The following is a 24,143-nucleotide window of genomic DNA, read 5'->3' on the forward strand; positions in this document are numbered from 1 at the left end:
CACTCGCAAATCTCAGCAAAAAGAGCTTTAAAAAAGTAAAGGCGGTGATGTGATAGACTAGGGACTGGCTGGACAGACGTGGGCTCCACGATCCATCAATTTTTCAGCAGTCCTACGGGTTTCGTGCATGTGTAAGAGTTTGAGGTAAGCCGGTCCGTGGCACAGCTTCAACAGTGCGATATACGATACCCTCACGAGGAGCGACTAGGATTTCAAACATTTTCTTACTACCATACGATTGCTGATCGGGAGCTGGTCGTGAGGTGTTAATCGCTTCTTGTGACCCCATGTCCTGTATACTACACGATGCATGACACATGATTTAGCAGAGATTTAGCCCGATCCCACAAATAGACGCACAAGTCAAAAATTGGCTCAAAATGGGCCAAAAATCGCACAGTGTACGTATGCCCCGCCTTAAATAAAAAAAGATGATATTCACTTAGAAAACAATGCAGTCCAGTAGTTCTTAAACACATCTATCGATGCTACTTAAACACATCAGTGCTGTCCTGGAGTCATTGGGTGTTTCAGGTCTCACAACAGAAACCCGAACCTAAACGACCCAGCCAGGTATGATCACCCCGGTTGATTCAAAGCAAAATTGTTGACTTTTCTGCAGCATCTGAGATGTTCCTGAGGCTCTCCAACTGTGTGGTCCTTTAATCCCCAGTACCTTCAGTGCAGTGACTGGCTTCTGGATAGCATGACTGGGATAATGTCTGGTTTGGTCATTGCAGTGTGGTCACTGCAATGTTTGGGGATTTTATCAGTCTCCCTAGATCGATATGTTTAAAAGAATATACAAAAAAGGTTTTGCTACAAATGCCTGAATAGCAGCTGGCTTTTCTTTTTGGATAATGTAACAGTATCAGTAGATGTCAGTCATTCTGCTTCACTGCACTTCTACATGGGCAGCCCCGCTGCAGAAATACCTGCTTTTTCTCACTTGTAAATAAAAAACTGTCATTAAAGCTCCCAGGCTCCATCAGTCATACTTATCAATATGTTAAAACGTGCTATTTGTCAGATCATTCCCTGTTAGTTTAAAAAATAAAATAGTCTTTATGATAAATATGATTCATTGATGTCACATCTATCTGTTGGGGATTAATATGAAATAGGGCTGAGATAAACGATGAATCTAGAGATTATTTTTTTGCTGCATCGATTAATCAAACAATTCATTTTCGCAGTTCAATTCAACTCGATTTGCTTATCTCCCCATTAATGAACTAAAAGTAACTTATACATGTTGATTTACATATCTAAAATTTAAAAAAAAAACATGAATTCCTTTACATTGCAATATTTGTTTATTGCTCTTCAACTGAAAGATCCAAAATAAAGTTCAGTAAGAAAATAAAAGTACAAAATAATGCATTCAGAGTCAGAGGTAGCATTCAATAGAAGATAAAAAGGCAGTGGGAGCCAGCAGCCTGTGGTGGTGTCCTTCCTGAACCAACAGAATTTAAGATTCATGTTGAAAACACAATACGCCTTGCTTACTGAAAAAAGTGCATCATTTAATTCTTCATTCACATGAAAATAACAACAACTAAAAGTAATACACTCTGCCACTCACATTTTTCTTAAACTCAAAATTCCAAATGCTAATACAAATAGTCCTCGTCCTCTATCCCGGTCACACCCGGGATAGAGGACGAGGGTTACGGGGAACAGCTGAATTCGACAAACAAGTGCGTGCCTTCACTGCCTTGCTCTTTTGAAACTCTGAGGAGCCATTCCGAGTAATTCTCTGGCGCCGTCATCTTTGTCTTGGTCAGACGACACATTGGCGCGCAAATTTTTCGTCAATAAATTTGTTGTGTTGATGTTATCGATTACGTTGACGCGTTGTCCCGGCCCTAATATGAAAAGATGGATTTAAAAACCTCTATTAAATTGACAGTCACAAGGCAGCTGATATACTGGGTATATTTAGTCACTTTGGTGAATGTACAACACCAGTTCTCCAGTTTGCCTTTATCAGTACCACCAGATAAAGTGGCATCCAGCGTATCTATGTGTCCAGTTTCAGTTTCTTCACATAAAATTTTGTTCTGACCCAAAATATGACATCAAAGATGTGCTTTCCTCCAGTGAGAAAGCTTATATTTTTGCATGTGTAAGAACGTTCTCGTCTCTTGTTATGAAGTTAACAATTCTGCAATCATCAAACCTGGCCAAAGAGATTTTTCAAAATGTGAATAGAACAAAACAAAACATAAAATCATATACATTATTGGCTTGCATTTCAAATTATTCCCAATTTTTGGTGTTTCTTGACTGATGTAATGTATTACTTGTCTGTTTCAGGTATTACTTTTTCTGCTTACACCAATGTTTTCCTCCCATCCATTTTCACTCAGCCACAGAGCATCACACCCTCCAACTCTTACCGAAGATCAAGCAGAATCCATTTCCCTCCGGAGTGCAGGACTAGCCCTTGTGATCTTCTCTTGATCCCTGTCCAAGCATCTCTGTTTGACAGCTTACAAATGAGCCACAGCCCTTGTAAACACACACAAACACACTTCTCACGCAACCACAAGTAAAAGTGCACTTGCAACCTCTGTAGTTAGATAAGACCTTGGATGACCTAATTGTTTTGCAGACAGACATCAGTCAGTTGACTGCTCGTGTAACCCACTGTCTGACCTCTCATTTTGCAGTGTCACCTTTGACTTTGAGGCTGGAGCTGGTAAGGAAAGAAGTGTACATCTAGCATAAACTTATTAACACTGAAACAATATAATGTACTACTTGAGAAGTGATCAGCTGCAGAACGTTATTTATTTTTCTTACTCTTGATTTCATCCATCACAGAAAAATGATCCACAAAGTTAGTGTATAGGAGTTATTTTAGTGTATATTTTGAGTCTATTAAAGGGGACATATTAAAAAACATTTTCACCTTTTAAAAGTTCCCTGTGGTCTAAATGACATATCTGTGCTGGTGTTTGGTCAAAATAACGTGAATTAAGCAACAGAAGAGGTTTAATACCCTGTAAAAACGAGTTCTGTGAAAGTGCTCTGTTTTGGGGGTGTGTCCCTAGATTTGCATAGACCTCTCCCTTCCCTGCCCCGTCCTTCACTGTGTGTAGAGTGTAGAGCCGAGGCAGCAGCCTCTCCCTCCCACTCCGCTACAGTGACACGGCTGCAGCTGCAACTTACCGGGACAAAATTTAAGCGGTTAACTTCTTGAATAAGCCTACATTCTGAGTGAACTCATCTTTTAGTAACTCCGTAAGTTGATCATTTACACTGTAAAAGCCGCGTCGTTAATGATAAGTGCTGGAGAAGTGATCAGCTCTCTCTCTCTCTCTCTCCCCGTCGCCCTGCTTCACACACACTCACTTTGTCCTCCTCTGCTTTTCTAACAACAGGAATAGTGCATTTAAGGTGATAATCATTTGTTTTGTTCAGCCACTGCGTCGATTGCTTTACAAACACGTCAGATCAGCAATACGAGACGATAAATCAGGTTGGGGGTGGAGTCCATGGGTGGAGTTACCAGCGGAGGGGAGTGTATTTTCTTCGCTTGACGTCACGATCTCCAAACATTTTAAACGGAGCAATTGTCTCTGTGTTGTAAGACTTACACAGACCACAAACAAACGACTGGATGGTTTCATTTCACATTTTGTGTGCCGGTGGACACTTAAGTTACTCATATGTAATAAAAAAAAACTGTGGATTTTTCATATGTTCATGAAAGCTAGCTTTAACTCCTTTTCAGGCCCTCAATGTAAGGTAGCAGCATCTCTCTTCGCCATGTGCCATACACTTGTGTAGCCAACGTCAATAATTTGCCAGAGCTTTACAAATTGCAGTATTTTTTTTTTCAAATTAGCCAGTTAATGCTTAGTGATTGATATAATAAATTACAGAACTCTCTTTCTCTCTCCTGGTCATGGCTGGCCATTTCTGGTCAAACTGCCTTAAGCAGGCCAGATACAAAGCAATGTACACCAACGTCTCTTCATGGAGATTCCAACTAGTTTTGACTAACGCTATCAGCAACAAACATGCAGAGAGTGCATCAAACGGCAGCAGATTCAGAGGGACACTTTCCTCATTGGTTAACCCTGGAATCTCCAAATCAGTCTGTTTGCTAATGCAACTTTTGACAATAAAACAAGTGTCCACATCTGACCAACAATCCTAAATCCGGACTGCGTCTCCACTTCATTCATCCAAAACCACAACAACATTAAAATGGCAGGTGAACTGCAGCCTTCTTATCTTAAAAAATTTTGTTCCAATTATTGTCATCTGGCCTTTATTTATACACCTTTCTTTTGCTTCAAACTTGTTTACAATTTCTTAAAGCAAAGTGGCCCTCAAAGCACAGCCTTGAACTTCTAATAAAATTCACAAGGCTTTTGCATGTTCTCTATAGGGTACACCGTACAAGAATAGCAATAAAATGAAATTGGGTTAAATTACTTACATGATTTTAGCGGTATATGGGTTAAGTATCAATGTTGGACACACAGGATACTTTAACTGCTATATTACAGTTTTAAGTCTAAACATTGATTTTATTTTTTGTGATTGTAGAAGAACTTAATGGTACTTGTGCAAATCAAATTATGACTCCTTGATGTTTTAAGCTAAAGGTGCATTTTGCTACATTTAAGTAACAAAATACATATAAGTCCACATTTATCAGCCAGCACCTATTGCTATCAGTTTAACAGAACATTTATCCGCTAAAATCCAAAGTAACAGTGAAATATTTTACCTAATTTGAGGTCTTTTTTTGGCCCCATCAGCATTAGCATCAGTAGAGTTCAACCAGTCAGGCTCCAGCTCAAGCATTTCTTGACACGAGGTACACAAAGATGCTTGCACGGTATTCAACACACTTGGCAGTCTTACGGAGAATGAAAAATTCATAGGGAAGTCGGGCAAAAATCCAGGAGCAACTTGATCCCATAAATATTAATCTGGCAGATAACTACCGTGCTTGCTTTAGGGGAGGGGTTAAAAAATGTTGTTATAAGAAGATCACAACCCAAACTGAAATTACTTTCTTGGTGAGTAAACAAAATGACCTGGGAGCTATTCAAAGCTTGACTGTCACAACTCAAGGTAGTGTTGCAGTAAAAGAGTTGGCTGAACCATCATCGGTGTTGCATTCATGAAGTACACAGATCGTTGTGGAGCCTCGAAGAACATCTGCATTGACTAAAAACTCATCTCCTATACATGAAAGATGGGAGAAAAACATAGGGGTATAGAGCCAAATATTTTCTAAACGAATATCCACCACCCTCTGTTTATGAATAAAAAAGACTGCAACACACACCTTTGCTCATTAAGAAGAAGCAGTAATGGACTCCTCACAACAAGCAACCAAAAAGTGCTTGTACAAAGTAGCACCGTATCCATTCCGCCAACATTTATTTATTAGATGTCACAGACAGTGATGTTTGGAAACTTAAAACTCCAGTTATCTGGAGTTGATGTTTTTAAGGCAAAGCTAAAAACCTATTTGTACACTGTGGCATATAAGTCCAAAAATTCCTGTTTTCATCTATGACTTTCATATTATTGTTATGATTATTTGTATATGTTTAATGGCTGATCTATTTGATGTATAGCACTGTGACTGATGTACAGCAATTTGATTGAAAGTGCTCTATTAAATAAATGTGTTATTATTATTATTATTATCTATGTCCACACTCAAACCGTGGACATAGATGATAACCAGAATTTTCCAAAATCTTCACTTTTGTTGGAGTTTTCCAAAAGCCCCATTTTTAATGACGTATTCCTGCATTTTCATGTGGATGACAGTCCAAATTCGTAGAAAAATATATTTGTTTCAGCAGATACCTGACTACTTAGAAACATCAACGCTAGTGCAGTGCCCATAGGAAGTATGCATTGCTTTAGAAAAGTGGGTGGTTAAGTAGCTTTTTCATGGATGGCCAAATTAAGTTGTGTCTGAAGGTGGGACGTTAGGCAAGCTTAGGTTTGTAGTGAAATGCGTAGAGTGATAACCATTGTGTTATTATATATTTTGGCTTTTAGCAAGGACACTGTAGGGAGTTGAACCCCATTCCACTCATGTTTCATCACTTCCAGTGCCTTTTGCTTTTTTAGCCATTGAGAAAAAGCAAAAACAGTAATGCAACAGCATGACATTTGAAAGGGTTTTGAATGCTAAATCCGGTTAGATTTCTGTTTTGAGGATAATTAAAGGGTGTAGTGCAGTGCCTGTAGGAAGTATGTATTGCTATAGAAAAGTGGGAGGTTAAGTAGCTTTTTCATGGATGGCCAAATGAGGTTGTGTTTGAAGGTGGGACGTCAGGGACATTTAGGTTTATTGTGAAATACGTAGAGTGATAACTATTATGTTTTCATATATTTAAATGAATAAATTGAGGAAAAAGCAATGCACCAGCATGAAGTTATGCCTGGAGAAACACTTTGAGACACTCGCATTTACATGGGAGCTTTAATTCCTCTTTAAGCTAGAATAAACGTTAAATCTTCTTTAAACTGACCTTGTAAACACTCCTAATGTAAATTGAATTCTGAATTACACACACGCACACAGCAGATCGCTGCTCCACTCAAAAATAGGAAGTTGGGGTGGGCTCTACAGCACGTGGCTACGGCGTGCAGCGACTGGCTCTGGCGCACATGTGACTCGTTCCGGTGGACAATTTTATGAAATATTTTATCAACGGTAATATTGCAGTTTAAACAAATCTGACGTTGCACACCTTTGAACCAAGCTGCAGCCATGTTGACAGCATCAGCTCTGTCTGTCCCTGAACAGCAGAGATATTTGAGCCACACACACACACACAGACATACAGACACGCACACAGAGATTCCTTGCTTTTTAGAAAGATTACCTATCCAAAAGCATGCCATCACATTAAAAATATAAAGCTCCAGAAAGACCCCAAAACAAACAGTGGTTTACAGCTTCAGAGAAATAGCTAAAGCCCAAAATCCTGGCTTGAAATCTGGCAAAGTACATTGATTTAGTTGACACTGTCAAGAGGTTGGTGTGCTATTTACATAGAGGTAAATAATCAGAAACGCAAGTCAATCAATAGAAGCAAACACACAGAAAGACATTTTTCCTTTAAATCAAATATATAAATTTTTGGGCAATGGGCGCAAACTTAGATAGCTGGAAACTCAACACATATCAACTTTCTTCCTATGACAACAATGTCAACCCTAATGTTAATGATTAACTACCTGTTTAGTTTTGCAGATTCAAAACCTCAAGGCTTTCTGGTGTAGCAATGTGATAAAATGGCTTTCGACCAAATCAAAGTGGAAGATGATGTTGTTCAATGTTACTCAGGACAAATGGTACCAGATCACATAGAATAGGGTTATTATATGAAATTAATTTCATTGGCTACATTAGGGGCTTCAGAGCCACCCCCTATGCAAGCACCGAACACCCAGACACCCTTATAGCTTCCCGCCCTACTTGCCAAACCCAATATTGAACCAACCAGCATGTCCACTAAAATTACCATTGTTTGGACACTTCTCAGCTGTGCCGTGTCCAAAAACAGAACTGTGTTAAAACCAACCATAGGGTAACACAGTTGTGCAGAGCCATCATTAGTTAGAAAGGGTGCCAGTTTTATCAAAATACCAGGGCTTATGGTGTTTAAAAGGACTAGTTGCCCACAGTGCAAAAGGGTTTTCTTTCCCTTAATGTAAAATATAATTAAATTAACTCAGTGTTTTGCTTTCAAGGCAAGGCAAATTTATTTGTGTAGTGCATTTCATACACAAGGCAACTCAATGTGCTTTACATGATCAAAAAGTGCAACAAAAAACATTCAACCTCACTTAAAATCAATAGGAAACATCAGCAGCAAAAAACATTTACGATCATCAGTAAAAACATTTAAAATTATCAACAAACACATTACATCAACAACATTACCAAAAATCTCTCTCTCAATCATATGAAGTAGAGAAAAAGAGTGTTTTAAACTTTGATTAAAAATGTTCACATTAGATGCTGACTTCAGCTCTGCTGGCAGTTTGTTCCACTTCTTTGCAGCATAACAACTAAAAGCAGCATCACCATGTTTACTATGAACTCTGGGCTCCACTATCTGACCTGTGTCCATAGATCTGAGAGACCTGCTGGGTTCATACCTGACTAACATGTCACTGACGTATTCTGGACCAAACCCATTCACAGATTTATACACCAGCAGCAGAACTTTAAAGTCTATTCTGAGGCTGACTGGGAGCCAGTGTAAAGACTTTAAAACTGGAGTAATGTGTTCTGACCTCTTTGTTCTGGTTAAGACTCGAGCTGCAGCGTTCTGAACCAGCTGTAGCTGTTTGATGCTCTTTTGGGGGATTCCTGTCAGAAGACCATTACAATAGTCCAGTCTGCTGGAGATAAAAGCATGGACCAGTTTCTCCTGATCTTTCTGAGTTATTAAACCTTTCACTCTGGAGATGTTCTTTAGGTGGTAGAAGCTGTTTTTGTGATAGATTTGATCTGACTGCTGAATGTCAGATCTGAGTCAATCAGAACACCAAGGTTTTTGACTTGGTCTTTAGCTTTTAAAGATTGAGACTCAAGATAATTGCTGACAGCAGTCCTCGTTTCTTTGTTACCAAAAACAATCACCTCCATCTTGTCATGATTTAGTTGAAGGAAGTTTTCACTCATCCACCAGTTTACCTTTTATAAGCAGTCACACAACACCTCAATGGGACCATTTCAGAAACATCTCATCTCCAATCAGGGGTGGACTGGGACCAAATTTTAGCCCTGGCACTTTTCTGTCCACACCAACCCACTACATTATCAAAGGATACCATGTAGAAGCTGTTATTAAGTCAGTGATGCCCAACATGTGGCTCTTTATGTCTTAATTTTAATTATTGTTCTCTCAGAAAACCTTAAAAGAGGGAAACTTTCACCCCTTTTTACCTCGTTCCTTTGTCCATTTTGCACCTTTGCCCCATTTTTGCCCCTTTTCAAAAAGTTCTGACACTTTTTTCAGATTTTAGCTACCTTTTGCCAATAAATATCCCTTTTTTTCCCTATTTTTTGTCCATTTTTGCAAGTTCTTTTTGTCACTATAATTCATTTTTTGGCTACTTTTCATCCAATCAAGCTACCTTATGCCCCATAAATACCACTTGTTTCCTTTTGGCCTTATATTTTGCCTCTTTTTGCTCCACATTTTTGCACTTTTTCACTATTGTTTGCCACACTTTGGTCATTTAAGCTACCCTTTGCCATTACATACCAGTATACCTGGTTCCTCTTTATTGGCCCTTTTTGAGGCCACACCCATGTTAGTCACTTTTCACAGTTCTTTTGCTGAGCAGTTCTAAAGACGGGCTGTTTTGGGGCCTGCTTATGCATATTCATGAGTAGGCATGTCTGTAGACGCCGACTCCACACAACAGCTGATCACTAGCAATTTTCTTTTGCTATCCACACACTCTTGTTATTGTTTTCAGCCAAAAAAACTGCACATTACAGTAAAGCACAAGGCTATTTAAGTGGCTATTGAGATTGTAAGTCAAAAAAACACTGTCTCACGGTGTGTGTGGCAGCAGCAGCAAAGTCAATCAGCTGAGTCAGCTGCATCAAACACTCACTGGAGCTGCTAACGTCACTTTCGTGTCATCCTAATAGTCCATTTAAGACAATAGTTCACTGTTTTGTCCAACCGCTGCTTCACATTGGGTCTCAAACATGTCAGATCATCTCTTTTGAGATACGAGGCAATAAAACAGGAACTAAAAATGGAACTGCTCCGGGCGCTACAACGTTGCTGCCCACTGCTCCTCATGGAGGGGTTAAATGCAGAGAACACATTTTGTATATGTAACTTTACATATACGACAATAAAGCATAATATATATTTTCTATATTTAACCGCAGTGTTTGTTTTAGCTGTGCAGTAGCTTGAGAGGGAGGAGCTCACATTCTTATAGGGTAGGAGGAGCCAGGATTGTCAGGAGAAGGAGATTACGCTCGGTGACGTTAATTAGCGAGAAAAATCCCACTCGACCATTTGGAGCTGACTTTTTACAAAATGAGGAATAACAAGGGAGGGAGGAAACAGAACTTTTTCCACTTTGACCCTCTGAATGAGGCTAAAGGATGTATTTCACTGTAGCAAATGAAAAGTACATTTTTTATAATACTGCTGTTTCAATGCAACTAGAGTGTTCAAACTGATAGAAAAGACATGTGCTTATCATAAGCGTTTTGGTCCAACTACCAACTGATCAAAAGACGAAAATAACTTCAAAAAGTCGATTTTTTATTTGAGCAATCTCACACAAGAGGAAGTGCTGTTGTGCTGATATTCAGCACAACCTCGAGTGTGATATTGGTTTTATATGTTTCATTTTATACTAAAAGTGCATTTCATTAGTCAACAGTATTGAGCAAAAAGAGATTTGTTTTTTTTTTAATTCATTTATTTGGCTCCTCCAAAACAAATGGGTCCACAACTGGAAGAGAGACAATTGGCTGCTGCCAGACAATACAAACTAATGTCTGTAAAAAGTCTTACTGCTGTTATGCTCTATATCAGTGTTGCACAACAAGGTATCCAACTCTAATGAAAAAGCTTAATGTCTCGCCATCAATAAAGCTCTGGTCTTTGGAGACAGCAGACGTGTTTTCGTTTGCTCCGATAACACGACCTTGGCTACAGCTGGCTACAGCTGAACAGCCTGAAAAACTGGGCCCAAGACTGAAGGAAAATGGTGAAAAAACCGCAGGGAGGCCCTTCAGAACCCAAGTCGGGTTTGGAAGAGGTCAAGGAGATGATACGCGAGGGTCTACAAAACCTATCTGCCGAGATAAAGTCGTTGGAAAAGACGCTGGAAAACTCACTGGAAAGACTACAAAGCGAAACAAAGGTACTGAAAGAAAAGAATGAAAGAAATGCTGAAGAGATAAAATTGTTGAACGTGAGGGTTGAACAGCTGGAACAAAAGGAAAGAGAGAAAGATGTCAAGACTTGGTCAAAAAACTGCAGGATTTACATCCTGGAAGAAGAGGACGGAAAACCAGTTCTTATCAAAACGATGGACAACTTGGGAAAATACGAAGGATCCACCTAAACAACAACACTACTGATGGTAATCATGGATATGGACCCAGATCTATATAAACACTGGAAACAAAACTCAGACTGTGATTATTTTACGGAGACTGATTTAAATGTGAAACCAAGAGTAAAAAAGGTCTGTCATTTATTCATTTCAATTACTAGGTGGTGGGGTGATTAAATCTAACAGTGGAAAATACAACACTGCCAATAAAACTAACAACAGCAGTTAGAAACACGCTTATGAACTAAGATATATTACATTAAAATACTGCCTTGCTTGTGAACTGGGATGTAGTGATGTGTTGGATCTGATCCCATCATCAGACAGTGGAGGATACAACACTGCCAATGGAACTAACAACAGCTGGATTACCCTTGATGTAGAGACAAAACAAGGTGACATTGTGGATGAAAAGGGAAAAACCTTCCAAACACCTTCGAAAGAGGAACTATTCTTGAACTGGAGGAATGCTAACAACGTCTGGCAGGGAACAAGGCGAACACAAAGAAAGATAGAGAGGACAACACTGACTACAGATGGACGTTCAGAAGAAATCAAGAATGTTTGACCAGAGAGACATGTAAACCCATGTAAATTTGCGATGGTAAAACAGGGGACGGGACCCGGATAAGCAAACTGCTTCTCTCGTCTCCTTTTTCGGCATGTACAAAAAAAAGAAAAAAAAAAAAAAAAAAAAAAAAAGTGAATGTAACCATGTCGGAAATAAACTGAATAAATAAAAATAAAATAAAATACTTCTGTGTGTGTGTGTGGTGTGCGTGTGTGACTGATAGAGAAAGGAGCAAGAACTCCAACACCATTAAAACTATTACCTCTATTACTCAGACTGACAATTAAAAATAGCTGAAAGAGATGGAGAGTGAGTGAAAGTAGGAATTGACTGAGCTAAGGTGGCAAATGAAGTTTAAGAGACTCAGACATCATAAAAAAAAAGTAACAAAAAAGTTCAATTGTAACCTGTCAGAAAGTTTCATACAGAAACAACACAAGGATTTGTTACTGCCATGTGTTCCAGCATCCTTCTCTAGCTAAAGAATACTTAAACAAAATCCAGCTGGGATTAAGTCTTTATTACCACATTAATAGAATCCCATAGAGAAGTCATCTGAAAAGCAGTAATACAGTCTTAATGCTTCATTTCTCTGCTCTTTTCCTGTTTTTAATAATAGCTGAATCTTTGACTTTGCAGCAAAATCATTAACGTTTCTGGCTATAGATAGACTTTGCAAATACAAAGGGTAAATTAAGTCCTTATTCAGGAGGATTATATTTCCTTGTCTTTATCATAGTTGATCTATTATCTATAGTTGATCATCGTTTATATTTTTCCTTGTCTTTTTCCGTTCCTTTGGATTCATTTTGTGTATATTTTTCTATCATCGTTTGTTTTTGGGGTAATTTTGTGTATTTTTGTTGTGGTTTTGTGTGTTTTTGGAATTATTTGATGTATTTTTCTCTCATTTCCTGTATTGTTTGTATGTTCCGAGTCATTTTGTGAATGTTTGTGATTTTGGGTGTTTTCTTGTGGCTTTGTGTATTTATATTGTCATATCATATGTCTAGAGTCATTTTGTGTATTTGTGTTGGGGTCCACATAAAATTAAGCCAGGAGACACAAGTGGCCCCCTGGCCCTCAGTTGCCCATGTCTAACTTCTTAAGGTATAAAAATAATATAAACAGCTTTATGAGCTGTGGTTAATTTTCTTAAAGCATAATTAAGTCACAATTGTTGGACTTTAAAGTGACATTAGCCAATGCAACAGGTACGATGTGACCATTGACGGATACCCACCAGCAGAGGTGAAAGTAATGGATTACAAGTACTCACGTTATTTTTTTGAGTAGATTTCTAAATCAGTCATTTTACTTTACTTTTACCCTTACTGAGTAAATTATTATTTTTATTTTTATTACAACAGACATTGTGAAACAACAAAAAATTAAATGACATCAACAATCAAATGCATCACATCATAGCCGACCAACCAGATTAAACTAAATTAATGCACTGCGCCAAAACAGCATTGAATGCTGGTTATTTTCTCAGTTTTAGAGTTCATAAATGTAGCTATACTTAGAGCCTGTGAATTCTTTTTTTTCTTTTTTAATTAAATTTATTTTTTAAAAAAAAAAGAAGAAACCTTTTGTTTTATACAGATGCCTTTGTGGAAAATAAAATAAATTGTGCAAGATTTTGTGTCGTCCTTTTTAAGTTTATACACAAGATGTTTACTGTATTCAAGGGAACCATGGCAAGATTTATTACTAAAAATAAACATGGGGGAGGTCATTTAGGCTATGAAAAGCACAAAATGCTGACACTTTCAAACTTATAGGTACTGTAGGCTACTGTAAATGGAAAAATAAATAATTTATAATTATAATATAATTAAAACAAATAATCAAAATATCAATTCACCCTTGGGTAGGCACTGCCTACCCTGACTGCACCTCACTGAATTTCAAGTACTTCTGCTTAGTAGGATATATGAGTACTCTGTACACCTCTGCCCACCAGCCTGTCATAGAAATACTCACAGAAAACAACATGTCATTAAAATGAACTATTTAAATGGGCCATAAAAACACAAGAAGAAACTTGAGGAGGAGAGACAGTGTAATAATAAAGGTATGGTGTATTAGGGAAGTGTAATGCAGCACTGTCCTGATAGCTATAGCTAAGCAAGTTAGCTAGTATTTACAAGTTTGTATACCCATCTTTTGTGTTTGCTTCATGACAGTTATCTAAAATAAAACTATTATGTAACTTCATGCAAACTGGGGGCCTCCCAAACAGCATCTTGCATAGGGCTTCCATAAAGTAGAAACAATTCCTAGCGACAGCAACTACATTTGATTCCTGTTTTGATTTTCCAAACGTTTCTTTCTTTTCTTTTTTTTTTGGTACAAAGAAAGTAGAGAAAAGAAGATCTGATGCCTGTCTTAGTTATTGTCACAGTATTTCCTCAGGGAACAAGAAACAAAGCAACAAATGTTGGATAAAAAAAAGAATTGAATGGGACATGATGGAGGCAGAGAAGACACTGGCAGAGGGCGAAATTGCTTCAAATCAATATCATGAATCTGCAGGGATTGGAAATGGAGCCTCGGGACTGTTTAGGAGTAGCACATCCACAGCCGATTGTGTGTCTCACCCAAGGGCCGAGGCCAGTCAGAGCTGCTCGACCACAGCACTCAGGAAATCAATAGCCCTGCATTTTGTGCTGTTTGGGTTTGTGTGTGTGCGACTGTGCGTGTGTTAGTGTGCGGTAGGATCTACACACAAATGTCTATTAACAGAGGGGGCCAGGTGAAGTTTTGGGTGAGAAAGCTGTGCAAAACTCAGGCTGTTCTGTGAGCAGAGTCTATTTAACTGCTGCAGAAAAGGTCCCGAGGCTGCTGTAAAGGTGAGACAGATAACTGGTTCAAACATCTCCTAAAAACAGCAAAATGGCATCTATTTTCCCCCCAATCTGAAACATACTAAATTGTAAAAAAAAAATGCTACTCATCAAATGAGAAAAGCCTTGTTGGGTAATAAAGTTTATTTTAACATAAAATTCCATTCACTGTATGAATCCTTCTGCTATTGTGGGTGTGTGAAATTTCATGGAGTAATAGCAAATAATTACATTACCATTATATTGCCCAGGGCCGGCTTTAGGTTATTCGGCCCCCACCCCACCCATAAATGAATAAAAATAAATGTTTTTATTTTATTTTTTTTAAAAAAAGGTTATACACAGTGTGTACAAATTATCATTTATTTTAAATATCAAGACAAAATAATGTAATTCTGCGACACAACAAACCATTGAAAAAAATACAACCTATTTTAAAAATTAGAATAATACACTATATATAACGCTTACAGGTTTACTGCAAAGGTCCTGAGGGAACAACAACAACAATGGTGCAAAATCCAAAAACAATGCAGAACAATGCAATCAATAGTTAAAATAAAATATAAAAGTTTCAGTGCAAGGAAGTTTCTACTTTCCTGTTTGGTTTTACTAGTCAGTAAAAAATCGAATAAAAATCCAAGAATTGTGTTTTTCGGTTTTAAAAGTTTTGTTACTGTGCAAACAGCACAATAGAATTATATAGATTAGAACAAGAATCAAAATAAAATAAATATACACATGCATAAATATGGGCAGAAGATCAGCAGGTATAGTCACAGATTTTAAATATTAATATTTAACTAAGAAAAAATATGTACAGTGATTGTAAAGGGTGTGTTTATTATACATTTTTAAATTATTATTTTTAAATTATGATTATTTTTTATTTTTAAGGGGGGTGCAATTTTAGCGCCCCTCCAGCAGATTGAGCCCTAGGCAGCCGCCTGGGTTGCATGGCGAGAAGGCCGGCCCTGATATTACCCTTGACCACCACTTCTCTAAAGGGGATGTGTGTAACCCTTTGGGGTAAAAGAAGCCCCTCCAGGGATATAGGATTTTTAGAAAACACAGCCAATGACCACGTTTACTCGGGAGCTTTAATTCCTCTTTAACTTGACCTTGTAAACACTTAATTCATAATGCTAATTTCATTCCAAATGAAATCATTCCACTTTCTTGTAAACACTTCACTTGCCTAATTCCGTTTTAAATAAATGCTTGTCGTTCTGCACTTGCGTGACTTGCGGCGATGACGCGCTGGTGACGACATAATTCAAGATGGCAGCGGCCCGAACTCCAGCCTAGACTATTTAATAAGGGCCTTAAAAGACATGGATATAATGAAAAGACTGAATGGACAGAGGCATAAACATGCAGACTTATTAAACACACACGGACCTCGGTAAACACGATAAACGGAACAGGCTTCACCGGACGGCTGGCACTAGGACCCGGAGGGGGAGTAAGTGCGTCCCCGTACTGCATGTACAGGCTGTAATATCACCAGTTTATCATTTTGACTGTTGTTAGAGCTACTATATTTACTAGAGAGCAAATATTTATTCCTGGTGACTGTTTTCCAGAGTTTTACTGGGCTTTTTACAGGTGATTAGTTCCTATCTCCCCCATGCTCCGAGGTCCAAACTGAAACCGTGTGTCATTGTCTAGCTGCTGCTTCAAAACTAAAATCAAAATAAAGATGAAAACAGTTCTCATGTGTGGTGTTCTGTGTTACAGCCAACAATAAAATATTTGTTATGTGTTTTTCCGGATAGACGTGATACGTCACATTCTCCACTGTCCAATCAGAACCTTCCCAACCCCCAGACCTAAAGTGGAATTATCTAAAGCCGAATAAACCTGTTTTACATGTAAACCTTGTTCGGAAATGACCATTTCTATGTAAACACGAAGCAGAACACTTTTATTCCGAATGATTTCATTCAGAATAAATAATTCCGAATTAAAAAATATCATGTAACCGTGGCCATTGAGACAACCTGCAGCGTTTAAAGAACACCAGTATATATTAATAAATTATATATTTAGTATACTCCTCCCTTTCATTAAATCAAACAGTTTAGAACTCTTGTTTCAAAGGAATTTGTTTCAAAGTGACTCCAGCCAAACAACATTGCAGCATCATACTATTACATCAACCCAGCAAATTCATTGTTAGATCTCAGTCGGCGGTTCAATTTCTAGCCTTTCTTATAGAATTGAAACATCTTTAGGCGAGACAAAGAATGTTGTAGTTGAACACAGCCATGCATAGAAAAACTTGCTATTGTTAGTTAGGAAGTTAGTAAAGTTGAGTGATATAGTGGTTAGCGTGTCTTGCAGCAAAAAGATCCTGGGTCCTGACAAAATCAATGACCTGACAAAAGGGTGGCTTTTTACATTGGTCACAGTATTTGTCACAACACCTGACTACGACTTGGGTCATCGGTCTTTCACAAACAGGCTGTTTTTTTTCTCTTCCTGGCAGATCTCCAAGGATTAAAAAAATAAAAAATAAAAAAACTCTAGTATCGTGACTTAGCTTATAAATGGCTGTGTCACACCTGCAAGAACACACTCTCCACCTCTGTTCACTTCTGTCACCAGTGGGAGGTTCTCCCTCTGATATTAGTTCCATTTGGGGCACTACAGTACTTTCATTCCTCTTAACAGCATCCCATTATACTAATAGTGCAACCAACCAATAATGTACTTCTTTTTGTTACTCTCCCAAACTCATCCCCCCCACCCCAACACTGCCAGACCTCCCAGACTTCCATCAGCACTTATTTAATTGGATCCAGCACCTCATTATTTTTTTCAGCACCTCATTTGCTTTTAGGTGTTTTGATTACATTTTGAAGTATTATATTTGGACAGCTGTGTCTTTTATTGAGTAGAAATCACTAGAAATGTCATTGCACACAAAACACTGAAAGTTAAAACTGAGCACAAGTGAGGAAGAGAGGGGAAAGTCAGGCCACGCCCCCACGCTATGTCTAAAGAGTGAATTTGCACAAAAATTGTTTCTCTGTCAGCCTGGTAGACGATATAAAATGGCTTATGAAACAAGGCAGGCATCGGATGTGAAATATCTAAAAAAAAAAGTTGCAATTATACATGGGTGTTTCTTTTTTTTTTTGCCTGTTTACAAATAAAAGACAAGCACATGTTTTATTTTCATTCTCTTCTGCTGATTTATTAGAGGAGTTATGGCCTTATGGGTGTTCCTTTATGATGAGTAGCTAAATTAGCGGTGGTTTTTTGCTGTCCTTGGTTCTGAAACATGGCAGATTTGACAGCTGTCGCTCAGAGTGAGAGACGGATGCACTCCGTAATGGCCGATTGTGCTTCTTTAAACGCTGATTCATCATTGTTTTATTAAACATTCAGATTAACTGGCTGTTTGTGTTCACGCGATATTTTCGTCTCTCTCCTACTGCCAAAGCAACACACGGCCTGTGTTCCAGAACCTGATGATTTACAGATTAGGCACTGAACACTGCCCTCCCTTCTTATTTGTTTTTCTGTCTGGTTTACCTTGCCCTAGGGAGAGATGGTGATGGTCACAATTGGGCAAGATTAATAAATGTATTATTACGTTACAAAACATGCATAGTTGTTGCAAAAAGAATGCACTTCTTAGAGTGTTAACCATTGATGACACGTGTTTCGCTGATTTTTTTTTTAGTGTATGAGCATGCATTAAAAAATAAAGCTGACTACTTCGCGGATTTCGCCTATTGCGAGTTATTTTTCGAACGTAACCCCAGCAATAAAAAAGGGACTAATGTACAATAATTAAACAAATGAACCTCTAGTATTACATATCATTTTTTGATATAGACTGCAATCAAAATTGGCAACTCCAGTCCTCGAGGGCTTGATTCCTGAGACTTTTAGATGTGTCCCTGCTCTAACACACCTGAATCAAATGAATGGCTCGTAATCGTGCTTCTGCAGAGCTTGATGACAACACATTGGTTTCAACCAGGTGTGTTGGAGCAGGGATACATCAAAAAGTCTCAGGAATCCGGCCCTCGAGGACTAGAGTTACCCACCCCTGTTTTAAATCATATTATTTTATATTCAAAAGGAAATTTTAAGGGTTACAAAAATTACTTATGTGTGGAACATGATTCATAAACTGTTATCAAAACATATGGAATGTACAGGTTTTTCCAAATGTGAATTTAAAAGTTCATTTTGTTTTTAATGATAAAATGTATAGTAGTTGAATCCCCATAAAAATGGAGGATTTAAAAAAAAATAAATCAAACACATATTCTTAAATGACAAAGACATAAGCTTGGTATTTTAGCATTTAAAAAATTGTGTAAATTCCCAAACATAAACAATGTAGAATATCATTCTAAAAGACATTCACAGGTAAAGCTTTCCTTTTTTTCCTCATGTCGTGCCAGTTCTGAGCCTGAGCTTCTACTGTAAGCTCCAATGCATATCGATTGTTTCAAAACTACAGCAATTAACATACTGTACTGCAGGCAACAGCTGGCAAGCGATACTTGAGTGCGTTATCAGTTAACTAGGGAACAAACACGTGTACCCTGTTGTTGTTTTGCAAGTAGGAATCATCATTATTGCAGAGCTGAAAAGAATATAGAGCAGGCAAAATGGCTGAAGGCACAAGAAGACAAACCATTAGCATCCGCAGCTAATTCTATCTAGATTATTTTGTTTGTCTGCCAACTAGAAACAAAACACTGGTTTTAAATCATAGCACATATCTTTCTAATATGAAGGGGAATTGTGCCGTTATCATTCTTGAAGACAGTGCAGGGCGCATGATCAGAGGTGATTGTTTCAGTGATGCGTCTGAATGTTGTCCTCCAGAGGCGAGGGCTGACTACAAGCTCCTCTCTAAAGTAAAACATCCTCAGGCCAAGTCTTCTTCTTCTTGTGTCCTTGAAGTTGGTTGGTTATATACCAGTTTCCCTTTTCTTAAGAAGTTAAAGTTATACTTTTAGCAAATATGAGAGAAATGTCCAGCAGACATTGAGCTCATACTACAGAAAGATTGTATAATGTGCTTCTAAGTGCACAAATATGAGTAGAAATATACTTTAGTTGGTGTCTTGTACCCTGGTCCTGGAGGCAGGTGTGGACTGGCCATCTGGCATAGCGGGCATCTTCCCGGTGGGCCATCCACCCAAAGAGGGCAGGTCCGGACCACTATGTTTTTGGTTTTTCACCCATCAGATGGCTTATGTGGAGCGGTGCAAGTTTCTTTGGTGGTATGTAATGGCAAAAGGTAGCTTAAATGGGCAAAATGTGGCAAACAATAGTTAAAAAGGGTAAAAATGTACAACAAAAAAAGACCAAATGTAGGGAAAAAAGGAAACAAGTGCTATTTATTAGGCAAAAGTATAGTATTTTTGGAGAAAAAGTCAAAAAAAGGGTTAAAGAAATAACAAAAACTGGATAAAAGTGTCAATTAGACAATTAGAATTGAAAAAAAGTGATATTTAATGGCAAAAGGTAGTTAAAATCTGAAAAGTGGGAATGGGACAAAGGAAGATGCAAAGAAAAATGGGTTAAATGTTTACAATTTTTAAGGATTTCTGGGGGAATAATAATTAGAATTGAGACATAAAGAGCCACATTTTGATCATCACTTACTTAATAACGACTTCTACGTGCTGTCCTCTGATAATGGAGTGGGTTGGAGTGGGTTGGTAACAAGTGGCCAAAAATGATCCAAAAGTTGCAAAAACATGGCAAGAAAAGAGTGAGAAGTGACTAAAATGGGCCAGAGCATTCAAGAGTAGCAAACAATTGTTAAAAAGGGTAAAAATGTAGAAAACAAGAGGCCAAATGTAGGTGTAGCTGTCATCAGAAATTCTCTCATAAAAAGCAATTAATAGCTCCCATATTCAGTTAAAAGAATATAATACGTTTCATATTTACACGTTAATATTTCAAATAGATATTCCATAAATAAATAAGTAATAATTCAGCTAATTCATGTAGATGTAATTCATTTATTTGGTTAAAGTTACAGAGAGACACAAGGGGAGAACTTACGCTTTATTGCGTTGCTGGGGGTAATTAGTAGCTGTAGCACTCCAGAGCAGCACAAGGTGACAGAGAGTTTACCTGAAGTGCCTGAGAGAAGCTGATAAAAACACATTTAAAGTTGCCATTTAAGAAGACTTCAGCTTTATTCCCTTGGAGTTGATGTGGCCAATGAGGTATTTTATTTGTTAAATGTGTAATATGTCTGTTTTCTCGTTAGTTAATTGAAGTTTTGCATTTCATTTTCATAGTTCTGACAGCAGGGAATTTGACATGTAAAAGACATGTTAATGAATGGCTGTTTAATACCTAAGAACAAAGTTGAGCCTCGATTGAACTCGGAGGGAGTAAAAGTAGGGAAAAAATTAAACAAGTGGCATTTATTGGGCAAAAGGTAGTATTTTTGGATGAAAAGTTGCAAAAACTGTCAAAAAAAAAATGTAAATGGATAAAAAATAGGACAAAAGGAATATTTATTAGCAAAATGTAGCTGAAATCTGAAAAGTGGGAATGGGACAAATGAAGTCAAAGGAAAACAGTTAAAAATGGGTGAAAATGTTTCCCCATTTTAATTTTTCCAGGGTAAATAATAATTAGAATTCAGACATAACATGCCACATGTTGAGCGTCTGCTGATTGTAGTGGGCTGGTCTGGACAGAAAATACCTGGGATGAATTTTTGTCACAGCCCACCCCTGCCTGTAGGACTAGTGTCCTACACGCTGAGAATGCCTTACTGCTTTACAGCAGTTGGATCTAATAAAAGTGTCTACTGTGTGACTGTGTCCTTGGAGCAGTACTGAAACAGAACTTGCTCAAGGTTAATCTAACCATGGCGAGACATTTTATATGGCCCTGCAGAGACAAAGACCAGCAGGATTGTTGGTGACACAGCAACACTTGCTTGTCTGGATTGTTTAAGTGCTGATAATGGTTACTGATAAGGGAATGCCAAAGGGCCGGCCTCAGGACAATACTGTAAATCATTCACTATAAAACTCCAATGGTCATCTGATTGTAAAAGAAGCTTCTCTCCCCCTCCCAACAAACACAAACACACACAGATGTAGAAAGAAAAAAAAAAGTACTTCACTCATGTAGTACTATAATCTGTATCTGTATAATTACATTGTAAAGATACTTCAGTAGCCTGAACTTGCCCTAATATTCACCAGCTGTGCAGTGACAGAGAAAAGGTCAATAGAATGATAAATGTATTAGAAATAAAGAGAATTACACAGACAAGACATACTGTAAATAGCTGGGCAACTCTTCTAATGCCATTATGTGACAAAGAGACGCAGACATTTTGTTCAGACACTGCCAGATGCTGATCTCACCAATGGCCTTCAAACTACTTACTGTTTTAATTGATATTATTATTATTTCTTTTTTTTGGTGCCATTTACCATCTGCAATTACATTTAAAACAAAATTACTTCAAGGGATCACTACACGTTATAACGTTGTTACATTTCTCCCACAATGTATAAAAGCTTTATAATGGACATGAAATGGTAGTGTAATATGAATTTTAAGGCTGTGACAAAGATTTGAAGGGAAAAAAATAGGACAGCAAAAATATATTGTTAATAATTGTTCCTAATAAGTGTTATTTATTGAATAGCATGTTCAAACTGTGTGAAGTTGAGACATTGTTATTAGTGAAAGCATAAATACATTTAGTAGACAGAGGGCCTCGCACTAACTTCCAGGATTTAATCAGTGTGTGCTGGACAACAAAGCTCGCTAACGTCTTACGAAGCTAAATCAACATGGAAACTTATGCTGAATGACTGGCCTGGTCGGGAGTAGGTTTTGCTCTGACGAGGATTTTAAAATTTTAAAATGAATCTATTAATACACAAAATGACAGAAAAACTAAAAATAATGAAGGAAATATCAGGATAACAAAACAAAAATACACACAAAAAAAGAAAAAAATCCTTTGTTCTTTCCTGTGTTAATGCTCACATTATTCTAAAAGCTGACATGAATGTTGATAATGTGGTCCTTTGATAAAAATAAATTTTAAATATTAATTTGGCAATTCTACTGTAATTCATGTTATCAACAGTGACATGCAGTCAGGGTAGGCAGTGCCTACCCAAGGGTGAATTGATATTTTGATTATTTGTTTAATTATAATCTAATTATACATTAATTTTTCCATTTCCGATAGCCTACAGTACCTATAAGTTTCAAAGTGTCAGCATTTTGTGCTTTTTGTAGCCCAAATGATGAAACATTGCTATTTCCTGGTACGGCAGAGACGCTGCACAGCCTCACTCCACTGTAAGGCAGGAGGAGGCCACACCCTCTCTGAAAAGCACATTGCTGCTCTGCCTCTGTTTCCATAGTGTGTTTTTATGTGTTTGCGCATGTGCAGTCAGTTCCCCAAGATGACAACTTAAGTAAAAAGACAGCTCTCTATGCTGCCTTCGAACATAACTGTGCTATGATAAATGCTATAAGTAAGTTCACAGTGCATTAGAGAATTGATAGCATATGGCCGCTACTGCTACGTTCTCTAGTTAGTGGGCGGGATAACACTATAGGCAGGATGACAGCGCTTGAGACGATTAAAAAAAAAAACTCACTTTTGAAAAAAAACAACAGCTTTTAAGAGTATGGAGGCTATATTAAATAATTGTTTATGTTTCTTTAATGGTGTTTGACGATGTTGATTTTGTTTGATGGCTAAATGCTGGTTCATGTGGATCTTATTGGGTTTTTTTCTTTCTTACTATGAATTTTATATTTTAATAAGCGCATTGAGATGACTTTGTTGTAAATTGGTCTATACAAATAAAGTTGAACTGAATTGAATTAACACTTGCCAGCAGAAACATATGAAATTGTCATTGGTGTTGACATTGGTGGTCTAGATTTGCAACGCCCTGCCTACCCAACCCTCGTGCTCACGGCACGTCACTGGTTATCAACATTGCTCATAGTGTGTGTTACAATCATTTTAAATGTACTCAAACTGTTGTCATTTATTTAGCACAGAAGCTACCCAGGTAGTGTCAGGAAGGAGGAGGAAGAAGAAAGAAATAGTGCTACAAAACACTGGGTTTAATGAAATAAACATGAAAAAAAGAGGCAGAAATAAACTCAAATGTATTGTATTAGCCATTAGTTACTCATTACTTGCAACTAATTGTGACTGTTGTAAGCACAGAGGGTTTATTCCCCCTATTCATTCAACAACATTTGTAAAATCTCTAATAATTAGGTTTTATTGTGAGCACTCACATCTGTCACTCAAACCATGAAATCGAGTTTGTTTTCAATTTGTGCTTTTCTGTGTTTAAGTTTTTCTTTTCTTACTGGGTCAAATTTCTTTGTAAAAGAAAAGAACATTCAATTAAAGTCCATGTGTGAGAATCGTATAAGACGTTATTATGACAGTTAAAGATGTCTTTTTTGCGTCATTGAGATTTTTAAACAATTTTCAATTCATTGGTTTATAACAATAAGCAACATTCTTGGAGAGGGACATTATGAGACCAAAGCTATTATATTTACTATTGATGCCTTCTCAATGAACTATTCTATTCATTTTGACT

The sequence above is a fragment of the Gouania willdenowi genome, chromosome 6 (assembly GCF_900634775.1).
Source record: "Gouania willdenowi chromosome 6, fGouWil2.1, whole genome shotgun sequence".
In the NCBI taxonomy this organism is placed as follows: Eukaryota; Metazoa; Chordata; class Actinopteri; order Blenniiformes; family Gobiesocidae; genus Gouania; species Gouania willdenowi.